This window comes from Ceratosolen solmsi, unplaced genomic scaffold, assembly GCF_000503995.2.
Source record: "Ceratosolen solmsi marchali unplaced genomic scaffold, CerSol_1.0 scaffold56, whole genome shotgun sequence".
Taxonomy (NCBI): Eukaryota; Metazoa; Arthropoda; class Insecta; order Hymenoptera; family Agaonidae; genus Ceratosolen; species Ceratosolen solmsi.
Window position 1 is genome coordinate 3671261 of NW_011948425.1, and position 13037 is coordinate 3684297.

The following is a 13037-nucleotide window of genomic DNA, read 5'->3' on the forward strand; positions in this document are numbered from 1 at the left end:
AATTGCAGTCGTTGTAATAAACCATTGCAATGGAATGCAATGGAAAGAGGAACGTAAAGTGGAGATCCGACAATCTCTCTTGATAATCCTACAGCACGGGAGAAGACATTTTTTTTAAAAATGTTTCTTGGAAAATTAGGTTTCGTTCAGCATTACCTGAGATACGAGACATTAAAGTCACTCCTTTTCAAGATTAATGATATATAAAATACGATTGAACAATCTACACGCTCTGTAGATTAGCTCCGATACATAAGAGGCTGACTTTACTGCCTCGTATCTCATGAGATTCTACATGAAAGTGAAGTTAATAATTGTGTTTGGCTGAAGCGTCGACGTCAACAATAAAGTTCTAAATAAAAAAATAAAATAAAATAAAATAAAATAAAAAAATCTAACCACCGCGAGGATGAGTCGAGATTTCAGCCGATGGATAATGAAATGGGATGCAGTCAACCGTCTCTCGGGAGCCAAATTTTAATTTCGCCACTTTGAAAATATCGCGATTAATCAAAGGCGATACTCGATGTCATAAGTACGACGTACGAAGAAGGGATATCAAAACAAAGAAAGAAAGAAAGAAAGAAAAAAAGGAAAAAAAAGGAAAAAAAGGGGAAAAAAACACGTACAGCTGACTCGGTGCGCGAGAGCACGGAGCCTCCATACCCGCGGGCACTATCCTTGGGTAGTTTACGCTTGGACGGTACTCCATTATCCCCTGGCATCATCGCCAAATTTCTCGCAATAAAAGGCCAGGCTAAAAAGTTTTTCAATTTTTGCCCGTCACGTAATCCCGCGCATGAACGCCATCGATACCACGACGGACCTCGACGTTTAAGCGTATTCATCGAGGCGCACGTACGCGCGTTAAACCGTGGCCTTATACGCCCAGGATGAAAATCAAGCCCCCGGGCTACTTTGCCGCCCGACGACTGACTACCCGACGTCCGAGCTTGACCCCCGGCCTTCACTACCACCATCACTACCACTATCACTACCACTACCACCAGCCCCGGAAACTTGACGCAGCGAGCATTGGGACAGGCCTACTACATCGGATACCGCTACGTCCATCCATTCCCGTCTAATTCCATTATTGCCGTCAGCTCGTCGAATTACCCTGGGCGCTGCTAAGCGAGCCTCGCGCTCATCAAATGCCTGTCCATGCCCTGTCAACTTACTACTGTGCTGAGTAGTACATACACAGTAATACATACATTAGAGTACCGAGAGCACTACAGCCCATCACCCCCCTCCCCCCTGTGTACACCACACCAACAACGCACACGCACACGCTCAATCGTTCATTCGATCTCCCGACATCGTCTTCTCATATTCCTTGGACTATCTATTCATCTGTTGAGCGATCTCTCACCAACTCTCATCCAGTCTCCTGAAATACGCTGCCGAGCTTACAAAAGAGAGACAGAAAAATCTCCCCGATGCTTAACATCGTCCCACTGCAATTGGCCCTTTACATCCGCCATGTCCCTATAATTTCTCAGCCGATCCCCTTATCTCCGGCTATTTTCAATATCAACCGTGAAAACCTAACCATCGTCAGTTCGCGGATGCACTAATCGGCTTTCTCACTTTTGTCTTGTTGTTTTTTTTTTTTTTTTTTTTTTTTTTTTCTCTTTTTTTTTTTATTCCCAAACCCGAGAAGAAAGAGTCTCCAAGGATGAAAGTGTAATTTTACTAGTTTCGCCAGCTCTGTATTATTTAGCCACGGCTATCACCTTTGTTACATTATCCTCCCGTCAATTAAATTAATCATTTTCCAAGTGCTGTGCATTGTTTCTCTGCAATTTCAACATTGCTTGTTTGTAATTACATTGCAAGCATTTTATTAAAAATTTTTTTTTTACATCCCTTTCCATCAAAGTGTTGGCAGTATAATAATATCGTAGCTACGGATTTATCGGCAACAATTTATTTAAATATCATTCGAGACTTTAATAAAAGACAAAAGAGCTATTAGTTTGATCGGCACGATAAGTTGCAATTTGAATTTCATTTTGTCTTCTACGTACATTTATATAGGATATTATTTTTTTTTTCTTTTTTCTTTTTTCTTTTTTCTTTTTTCTTTTTTCTTTTTTGATAATAAAAATTCATTTATTGCACGGGAATGTTTACGATAGTTAACAGGAAATTTGATTATCCAAAGGACTTTCGGTACTTGGATGGCAACTAACACAATGTGATTAGTAGAAAAATTGGCAGCACCAAAATCAATCACTAATTGAAAAATGAAGAATTTAAAAACAATCGTTACTCGAAAACATGATACGGACTGATGTGCAATAAAACGATAAAAATTAGCAACAATGATGAAAACCTGCCGTTATTTCGAAATTTGGCTACATTCAATGCATCCACCGCGTACATCGTCTAACTACATGACAACATAATTTGTCACGCGCGTACACCAAGTTTCTAGCGTCGAAGATGGGCCGACGATTTATTTGTTGTCAGATAGTTGTCAGATTGTAAAATACGAGAACATATACATGTACGTGCTTTTGAATAATTGCATACATGATACATAAGAATAGGGAATAACGTCCGAAATTGCCAAATGATTTGATTATTTAGCTTGAGCTGCGACGTCGAGACAACTTATGTCAGTTTATTAAATTAGTTGTGCAAAAGTAGGTAATTGTCCTCTTTATTATTGCAATGTTCTTTACTTTTTTTTTAATATCGTCTCGTCATGTTTCACGGATGATTTTCAATAAGTAAATCTAATTTCTTCTTCCGCTTTCCATGCACGTAGTAAACATTTCGATGGGCATCGATTTCTTTCCCCATGTATACTTCTTATTATCCATTTATCGATCTCTTATCTCTCTCTCTCTCTCTCTCTCTCTCTCTCTCTCTCTCTCACTCTGTCATCTTTATATACAATGAGAACATTTCCCAATGATAATGTATATATATATATATATATATATGTGTGTGTGTGTGTGTGTGTGTGTGTGTGTGTGTGTGTGTGCGTGTGCGTGCGTGCGTGTGTGTGTGCGTGTGTGTATATAATGATAGATGTGGAAAACCATCGACCATCCTGAAAAATAACACTCGGTCCGTTTAACGTCTCTTTCAATTCTCGTTCGTTCGGCACACAAACTGAGACAAGCATCGTTTTTCAATCGCTCACCCCTCATCCGCACCATCACCGAATTGACACCTACGCATACACGTACGCGCCTGTACCTATACACCAATGTGGAAGTTTATAAATTCAAACCGACAAAGTTAACCCTCGAAAAATCTATTCTTTATTGATGAATTATGAGACAATTAGCTGAAATATTTAACGCCAGTAAATATGTAATTATATGTGCGACTACGACAAAAATATGACTACGAAAAACAGAATTTTATATCAACAGGGACATTGATATATTCAGTTTATTTCAATATGATCAAATATTAAACACAGCCTCGCTTAAATTGAATTGACCAGTGAGTTATGATATTAAATTTAATAAATTTAATAAATTTAATAAATTTGATATTAAGAATAAAAGCACATACACTGAAAATATTAGTAAACTTAAAATTCTTAGGCAAAAAATATTTTCTCATATCATTTAAAAATACTTTTCCATTACATACATCGTATCAATAATTTTCGTAAAAAGCAAATATCGATAGAATAAAAAATTATTTATCCTCGTATACGAACACGAATGTGTGAATTTTTTAGTAAACATATGTAAGCAAGTGCAGGTGTTCTTAAATGAAGCTTACTCTACATTTCTGATTATTTCTGTATATTTCTCTCTCTCTCTCTCTCTCTCTCTCTCTCTCCCTCCCTCCCTCCCTCTCTCACTAAATATAAATATTCCTCCGAGTATTTGCACGTATGCAAAAGAGTATCGTTGAACCTAATCTGCCATTTTAGAATGACACATTCTCGAATTTTCATGCACATAGCGAGTAAACGGTTGGACGTAGTAGTTTCCGTCACCCAACTACGTACTTTCAATACCAATTTGTGCTTGCATATGAGTTCGCAAGTGTACCTTGAGAATATGAACTGCTTATATCGAAGGGCATCTGATCTCCCTTTCTCTCTTTCTTTCCTTCACTTTCTTATGTGCTCAAGTATAAATAATATGCAAGCGTGCACTTTTATGATATATAGTTGGTCTATTTGAAAGATGAGAAATGCTAGCCTAAGCGGAAATTCGCTAGATACAAATGCTTACAAGATAAAATAGATACAAAAATTTTCTCATTTTGACTTTCATCTTTCTTTTTAACGGCATCGAGAATTCAAATGAAAGGTTTATTTAAAAAGCTAACTTTTCATATCAGCGGTAGAAGGAATACATATCTTTGTTAGTTTTCGGCAAAGCAACCAACTTTTTCAGATCTTCAAATGGTCAAAACTGTTTTAAAATTTTGCTTACGTAACACTTAATAACTTTTCGTAGGAATGGGTAATAGAAAGATAAGTAATTTGAAAAACTGAAGAAATGTAATGAAAATGTACTTAGAATATCGAATTTAAACAAATTTATGTATATTAATTTATATTGGCTTCATACGCTTTTGATGATTCAAAAAAAATTTTCTTATTATTTCATAATAATTGTATTAATGTTTGTTAAGAGAAAGAAATTAGATATAAGTGATAATTCATTTTAAAATATAAGATAATTCTTGTTAATTATAATAAAACAGATTTTAAGGATTAATCTCCTAATTATTGATATACTCGTTCCATTCTAATTTATTGTATATCTTTAGGATATAATGAAAAATATTATAAAATAAAACAGTAAGGTAAAATGAAATATATCTTTTTATCCCAATCGATAATACACGTGACATATTCTAAACGATAGAGATAGATTAGACTTTTAATTAAATATTACATAATTTATAAATGTAAATCGTTCAACTATTTTTAATTTCAATACCAATAATTCAAATACGATGAAATCTCTATTTCTATCTCTCTCTCTCTCTCTCTCTCTATCTATCTCTATCTCTATATCTATCTCTACATAAGAGAAAGATTTAATAAATTAGTATCTTAAATATTGCAAAGCTTATAATGAGAATTATCAAACAATGATTGAATAATTCAATTTCATACGAATTAATCTTTTTCAAATAAATGCAATTTCTATTAAGGAAACACACTAATCACATAACCTTCGTATACATTTTAATACACAAATATAATTGGAAAGTATTAAATCTATTTTTAGTTTTAAATTGTATTTAAGATATGAATATTACGAAACATTTATTAGTGAATCGCATATCAAAATAGAGTCAGAATATTCTAAATTAAATATATACTGCAAAATTGCAATCTTAGTTTAAGTAATTTTTATTATTATTGTAGTAAATGCCGGAAGAAATTGATATAATACGCTTTCAGGTGGATATTTTTATTAGAATATCTTATTGTAAACTATGATTCCACATCATCCCTTTAATCGTTTGGATTTCAGTTCTATTAATAATCTTATTTATTATATGAAAACCGTCATGTTACATCTATCAGAAAAATAAATTAAAATAACTATTTGAGCGAGAGACCAAATCAATTAGAGCTTATCAAAGTTTCAAGTCCTAGGAAATATTAGTAATCTCGCCTACGTTTTTAATTAATTATTAATCCTTTTTAATACAAAAAATGTACTGCAAACGTTTTTAATGCTTTAAGGATAAAATTGTTTTTCAATTTATAACAACTATACGTTTCATAATACATATAAAATATAAAATCTATTGATTTAATTATATTTAGCAATACAGATAATAGTATTAGTAAAAAATACTTTTAATACTTATGCAACATCATTAATAATAAATGGCTTATAATGCTATGGTATAGGAATTTACATATAAAAAGAAAAAAAAACTATTTAAAACGACTTTACAACCGATTCTAGTTCATTATAATAGAGATAAATTTTATGAATAGAGTGAGTACTTATTATTAACTGGCAAGTTATACTTGTTAGTTTTAACATAGATATTTAATGTAAAATAAAAAATTTAAAGACTTCTGAATTTATTAGTCCGTATAAATGTTTTATACAACTTACCCGATACAAAATCAACATCGAACTCTTTTCCATATTTACTAGGTTTTTTTATATTCCTACTATACCTAACTATATTAAACTTTATTATATTAATAAAGATTATTAGGATTTTAGTTCATTTAATTATGACATATCATTGATATTGATAATAAACTGTATAATGTTATCGTTTCTAAAAGGTAATTTGAAAAATAACATAAAGAGTAAACAAAATATAAAGATTACTAAAACAAATATGTTCATTCTACTAAAAATTGTTTGTAGTTAAAATTACTTGTTACGTTCATATTAAGATATTTAATTTTTATTAAAACTTATTTAATTGAATTTTATATAAAACTATTTACGAAACAATTTAGCATAATTTCTTAAATTTGAAATGCAATAGTTTTATTGAGAATAGATGGTAGAATTAAAAAAAACTTATCATCGAACGTAAATGTACTATCGATCGATTTTAAAATTGGATTAATGAAATCGAGTCGCTATATTTCGACTGATTTTCATATTAAAATTTTGAAATTCCTGTTTGTGCCAGTAAGTTTAAAGAGACTCGAACGAACAATGGCTTCTAGAGTCATTAAAATATTCGTTAAGGATATAAAATAAGAATGAATGTAAAAACGGAAAAGAGAATAATAATATCACAAAATATTCTATTATATTATAAAAAAAAATAAATAAATAAATAAATAAAAATAAAGGAAAAGAAAAAAAAACGATACATCGAGTAATGGGACAATAATAGCTATTGATATTTAAAAGGGAAAAAGGAGAGTTGGTATAAATAAGGACGATTATTATAAGTTTTCAGTTAAAAACTGTCATTGAGAATGCTAAAGCGGCAGTATTTAAGGTCGAATAGTTGCAGCTCGAGCCAAGTGAAAACAAAAAATGAAAGGCTCGATTGAAAAAGGCTAGTAGGAAGAGACAGAGAGAGAGAGAGAGAGAGAGAGAGAGAGAGAGAGAGGGAATAGGTGAATCAAGTGCAAAAAATTAGGCTCATCCAGCTGTTTGCCTGGAGCCTCGGTTTACGTACTCTGCATTTTAAGGCAGATCGCGCGTGCCGACACTCGAAGATATCCAAACTCCCGACGACCTCCTCCTTGGTAATTCACATTGAATTCCTCCATTGGCAAACGCTGGCCTCGCCCTCTGACTCCCCCCACCCCACCCCACCCCAACCCACCCCAAATTGACTCTTCTCCGAGAAAATCCAGAAGAAGAAAACTCGTCCACACGAATTCCGATCATCGTCTTAGCTTAGCTGCGGATCTAGAAATACGGCTAGATCTATACATCTGTGTAACATCCGCAAGCAATATGTTATACTCGGCGACTCGAAGTGCTGCAAACCGAGTGGCTCTGTCCGAGGGTGCCAACCCACAAAAACATTCACTGCCTCTTGGACACTCCCGTGCGCTACTTTTCCACGTTAAAGATATAGTGTGCCGACGATGCTGGACTTTGCACAAAAGTTCACGAATAAAAGTGCGCGGGCGTATTTAAATCTGTGTTAGACATGTAGGTACTTCTATCTGACGAATGAGATCCGCTTTATCTGGTACTTTGTTGTTACTTTAAGTCAAGAGATATATGACATCCGGGGGAAGGAATAGTATATCTTTCGTTAATATCCCGTTTGAGGTATATGCCTATTTACACACAATTATTTAACGATTTCCTTGCTTACTGTCTATCTATAAATTCTAATTATCCAAATGGCATGCACAATTTTCGATAACAGTACGAAAAAACTCAAAAATCAATAAAAAAATCATACTTCCTTAAACACCTATATTATATTATATATATATATATATATATATATATATATATATATATGCATAATTATATGTATAATATCATTCGTGTATGCAATTAAATAATTTACTCATCGCATAATTATAAACATATATAAGATATCATTTAATAATCATTCAACGATCTTATCAACTTTAATACCAACAAATTAATCAAATAATTAAAGCATTTTACTTTCAACTTAACCGTACGACGGTCAATAGAATTTTCAATCATCTTTTAATTCTTCACATTTACGTAAATATTAATTATAAATTTTTTTTCCTATTTAGCCTTTTAATTTAAAAAGGATCAATAAAAGACGTATATAAAAGAGTTTGAATTGTGTTAAAAAAAATATCTGGAAAGAATATGTATGTTTGTATAAACTTACCAGGTATTAACAGTTTTTATATACTTTCTAATAAATTCAATCAATCGTTTATGACTTTATGTTAAAAATATAAAATTTTTAACGAGAACTTGTTATATATATATATATATATATATAGATATATATTCATTAAGATTTAAAATTATATTAATATGATACGTAATTCTTCAAAATTTCTTCTACTATGAATTGCCTACCGAATAATATATATATATATATATATATATAATGTTCATTGTATGTGAAATTAATTTTCATTAACCGTATTTTATAATAAATTTTCATTTAATTGCGCATAATTGAGGTAACCAGACAAAACTTAACACGTTAATAGACTTTACATAATCTTAAAAAGTATAATTTTACATCGTAATTCGAACGAAGTAGGTAACAATTTAGATGTGATGATTTGCGAAAATCAGGGCAAAAATAAGTAAACGCATAGGATATGCTAAATGTTTGAAAACCATGTAATACTTTTTCGAAATACGTTGACTAGAAAAAATGGCTATCCAATAAAACAATGAAAATTAATAAAATATATAACTTATGTAATTATAAAGCTCCAACGCACAACAATAATTCATTTTTACATTGGTATTAATTTTAAATAATTTTATCATAGAATATTCAATTGAATTTATAAAAGTTCATTGCGATTGTTACTTTGATTATTAATTGAGCCATTTAACGACGATACAGCATACATCGCCATATTTCTATTAGAGCTCAACATTTTATTTATAATTGAATTATTGAAATTAGTTGTACATATGTATAATATTGCCGATAGAATTATAAACTATTATGAATTTTAAATCCAATTTTATTCATAAATTAAATTAAACGCACACTTGTAAATAATCTATAGATAGAAAGATCTCTAAATTTTAATATTATGTAATAAGCATTAAAGGTACTGTATTTGATAAAGAACGGAAAATATGATCAATAATAATATGCGCGCGGGCCTGTGTTCGTGCGTGCTCGTATGTATTTTTTTAATTAAAAAGTAAATAAATAATACTGATGCAGCGCTAAAATAAAAAAGCGTTGCCTTTTACTTGAAATAGCTACATAATTACATGAATTAATATTACGCTTATTATGTATACTTTCGTAGCTACGCATAAATATATATATAGAATATTGCTTAGTTTGACGTTCCGTAAATATTTTTTTAATACGTGAAACGAAAATGACAAGATAAATTGACAATGCCTTGGGTGATTAATTAATAATTCCTAATTAATACGCGTAAAATTATTTAATAGGCCGATTAAACAAATGTTTAATTTCTTTTCCAGTCAAGAAAATAATTGATAAAATTTTACGAGACAAACATTTTCAATCTATCACAGTGTAAAATATTTGACGTCATTCAATTTTATGAATAAGCTAGCTAATACAATTTCTATCTCAATGGATAAACAATATATTTTTAATTTTTCTCAATAGTGGATCAAAGGGGAGTAATACTGTAATGAAAGTTAAAAATTTTTGTTCTATTCGATAAAGACGTGACATGAATTTCATCATTACTAAAAATCGGCTGACTGTAACTAATAAGATTTGAACTTTTATCTCTAATCTTTACAAGGCCTTTGAAAGAACTTTCAAACCGCTTTATCAAAATTAACAAAAAAATAAAAAAAATATTCTATCTAATAACGTTTATTTATTTTTACTAAAAATTCTCCGCCCTACAAATATTATATCCCTATTAACAACAATTAAAAAAATATATATTATATTATTTATATATATATATATATATATATATATATATCGAGAGAGAGAGAGAGAGAGAGAGAGAGAGAGAAAGATTTAGGTGGGAGAATTCGATTTTATAAAATTTTTTACAGCGCCCACCAATTCATACATATATACATGTAATACAAGTTCAAAGAGCTTTCCCAGCTACCACCGCCGTCGTAGATGTACGTCCGCGCCCCTGTATAATGCGTCAACTTCTCAGAGAGTCACAGAGCGAGAAAACGAGAGAAAGAGAGAGAGAGAGAGAGAGAGAGAGAGAGCGAAATAGTATGAGAGTGCGTTAGTCTGTGTGTAAATGCGAGAATTGAAAGATGAGATATGATTGAAGAATTTTGCATTTATTTTTCCATTCTCTTTGCATACGGTTAACGTAATTAATTTGTTTGTTAAAATTAGCCTCGATCATACAGTTTTGCTCATTTTCCTATCGCTACTGAATTTACGTGAGACCTCGATGAAGATGAAAAGAAACTGACATAAAGGTTCTCTCCAATGTACCATCTCGGCTTTCATGCTCTTCCAAAGACCTATAAAATTAATTGAAATGAGAGAGAGAGAGAGAGAGAGAGAGAGAGAGAGAGAGAAAGAGAGAGAGATCATTTGTATTTTATCTCTTTATCAAGCAAGTTGACAAGGCGTTGACCAAAGATTTACAGGGGTTGAGGAGAGAAGCGCGGCCCAGCAAGTGTTACGCGTTCTAAAAAGAATAGGCGAGGGTATAAATATGCCAGTGTTACAATGAAAATACACGCGCCAAGAGCGAGACAAAAAAAGCCTGAGCCGCCGTCGTTGCGCCAACGTCATTGTTTCGCTGGAGCATCGGCGCTCGTAAATCCTTTGACCCTTAACGAAGATTCAACGAGCGAGCGTCGAACGAGCATCGATAAAAGTGTGCAGTGCACTCGCTCGGGGGCAGTCGGAGGTGGTGGTAGACGAGGAGGCTCGTGCTACGCAGTCAAGGAGCGAGGAAAGAAAGGAAGACCGAGGCGAAATGAGATGTCAGTGGAAAAAGCCGGGCCTGGTCGGACGAGCGGCACTTTTGCCACCCGTACGAGCACCGAGCCAAGGCGGCACGCTGCCACGGATCTGACAGATGTAAATGGCCACCGGGTTCGCTGAAAACCCATCCGGGCGGGCTGAGATCCAATCGATTCACCCGTCGGACTCTCATCGCGACGTAGTGAACGCGTTCGAAGCGGGACTATTTACGAGGTTCCGTCCGGTCGTACTGCGGCAAATCGCGGAGGCCACCACCACCACCGCCACCACCTTTATCCCCATCTCCGTTCCCATCTCCGTTCCCAACTCCGTAGTCCTCCTGTGACCAAGGGAGAGTCATCCTCTCACCTAGTCCTCCTCCTCCTCCTCCTCCTCCTCCAGTACCTCTCCCCGCCCTCCCATAATCAATTCCTTCACCTTTCACCCTTCATCCGTCGCCCTTCACCCTTCACCCTTCATCCATCACCATTCACCCTTCACCCTTCACCCTTTACCATTTACCAATCATCCTTCACCCTTCACGTTTCACCTTTCACCCATTACCCTGACCGGCCAAGGGTAAGGGAGCCCCGTTCCAGAGGAGCTACGAGTGCTCCGCACTCGGTAGAACCTCGAGAGGAGCGGCTCCCGTCGCCCCGCCCGCGCTCTCACCTGGCGCTCGGAAGCTGCTCGCGCCCGGTCTCCCAGCGAGCCCCGGGTGCCCTCCTCCTGGCGCCGCCGTCCCGGTCCTGCCCCGGCTGGGGCTTGCCCCTAGCAGCGCTCCACCTTATCGCGCATCGGCGGAGCGCGCCAGTCGCTACCGCTGCCGCTGCCTGTCTCCGAGCGCGTCCTACCACGGGAGCGCCGTCTCCTGGACTGAGCGCTGCCGCCTCTCGGTGGCGATGGCGGTGGCAGCGGTGGCGGTGGCGATGGCAGCTCGTGGCGGTGGCAGTGGCGGTAGCGGTGGCGGTGGCGATGGCAGCGACGTAGGCGGCAGCGGTGGTGGCGGTGGTGGCGGTGGTGGCGGTGGTGGCGGTGGTGGTGGCGGCGGCGGCAGCGGCAGTGGCGGCGGCTTTGGCGGCTTTGGCGGCTTTGGCGGCTTTGGCGACAGCGACGGTGGAGGTGGTGGCGAAGCTGCTGTGGCGGGGGTCGGCTCTCCCTGGTCGAGCGCGGCTGACGGCGCGCGCTGCGCTATTGCGCTATTGATCCCGCGACCCCAGACGCAGCAGCGCTAACGCCGACCCACGCCGCTCTTGGCGTTGCCGCGCCGCGTCGCTTTAGCAACGTGACGTCATTGCCAGCATCACGGGCTACGGGAGCGAGTCTCGCCGCGCCCTTCGCTCCCTCGCTCCCGCCCGACCTGAGGAGGAGAGGCGCCGCCACCTCCCGTCCTCTATTTACTTCGTTACTTACTTCTCTCGGATGTTCCATGCATGCGCGCGGTGATGAAATGTAGTAAAAATTGCGCGAGGGGGTAGCCTGCCTCCTTAAGGATCAAGGATTGCCGAGAAAAGATAGATAGAGCGTTTCTTCGTGCGTGCGTGCGTGCGTGCGTACGGGCGTGCGTGCGTTAATGCGAGAGGATGGAGGGAAGCCGAGGCTGATATTGGCGAATTCGAATGCGTGTGGATCCCAAAAGCTACCTTCCACGGGATAAGATTTGGAGGTCGCGCACCGAGCCGTTTCGCGACGGCTAAGGGAGGAGGTGCGAGGGAAGGAAGCACTTGACTCGAACCAACGAATGCGTGTAATAAAAAATAAGGCGGCCACTGGGCGCTATAGCCCACCCTCCCTCTCTCTCTCTCTCGCTCTCTCCCTCTCTCTCTCTCTCTCTCTCTCTCTCTCGCTCTCTCTCTATTTATCTCTCACCTTTTTTATTTAGCCCTGTTTCGTACATGGCCCTCGAAGGGCTACGCTGCCGTGTTCTAACGCGCTCAATCTCACTGATTTAAACGTACGCTTTTGCGGATTTGGCTAATTTATGCCCGCCTGAACATTTTGCTCCGTTA

The 13037-nt window shown here is 36.7% G+C and overlaps 1 protein-coding gene across 6 annotated transcripts in view; it reads right to left on the reverse strand.

The window, feature by feature from the left end:
• Positions 1–11962, reverse strand: part of GluClalpha (glycine receptor alpha 1) — a 120541-nt gene extending 108579 nt beyond the window's left edge. For 3 of the 6 annotated variants that reach the window (XM_011500343.1, XM_011500342.1, XM_011500344.1), the window contains exon 1: positions 11701–11962. The gene's annotated coding sequence lies outside the window, so the exon portion shown is untranslated. The remainder of the gene's footprint in view (positions 1–11700) is intronic. The other 3 variants (XM_011500341.1, XM_011500340.1, XM_011500339.1) reach the window with 1 other exon arrangement.
• Between the last annotated feature and the right edge of the window lie 1075 nt (positions 11963–13037).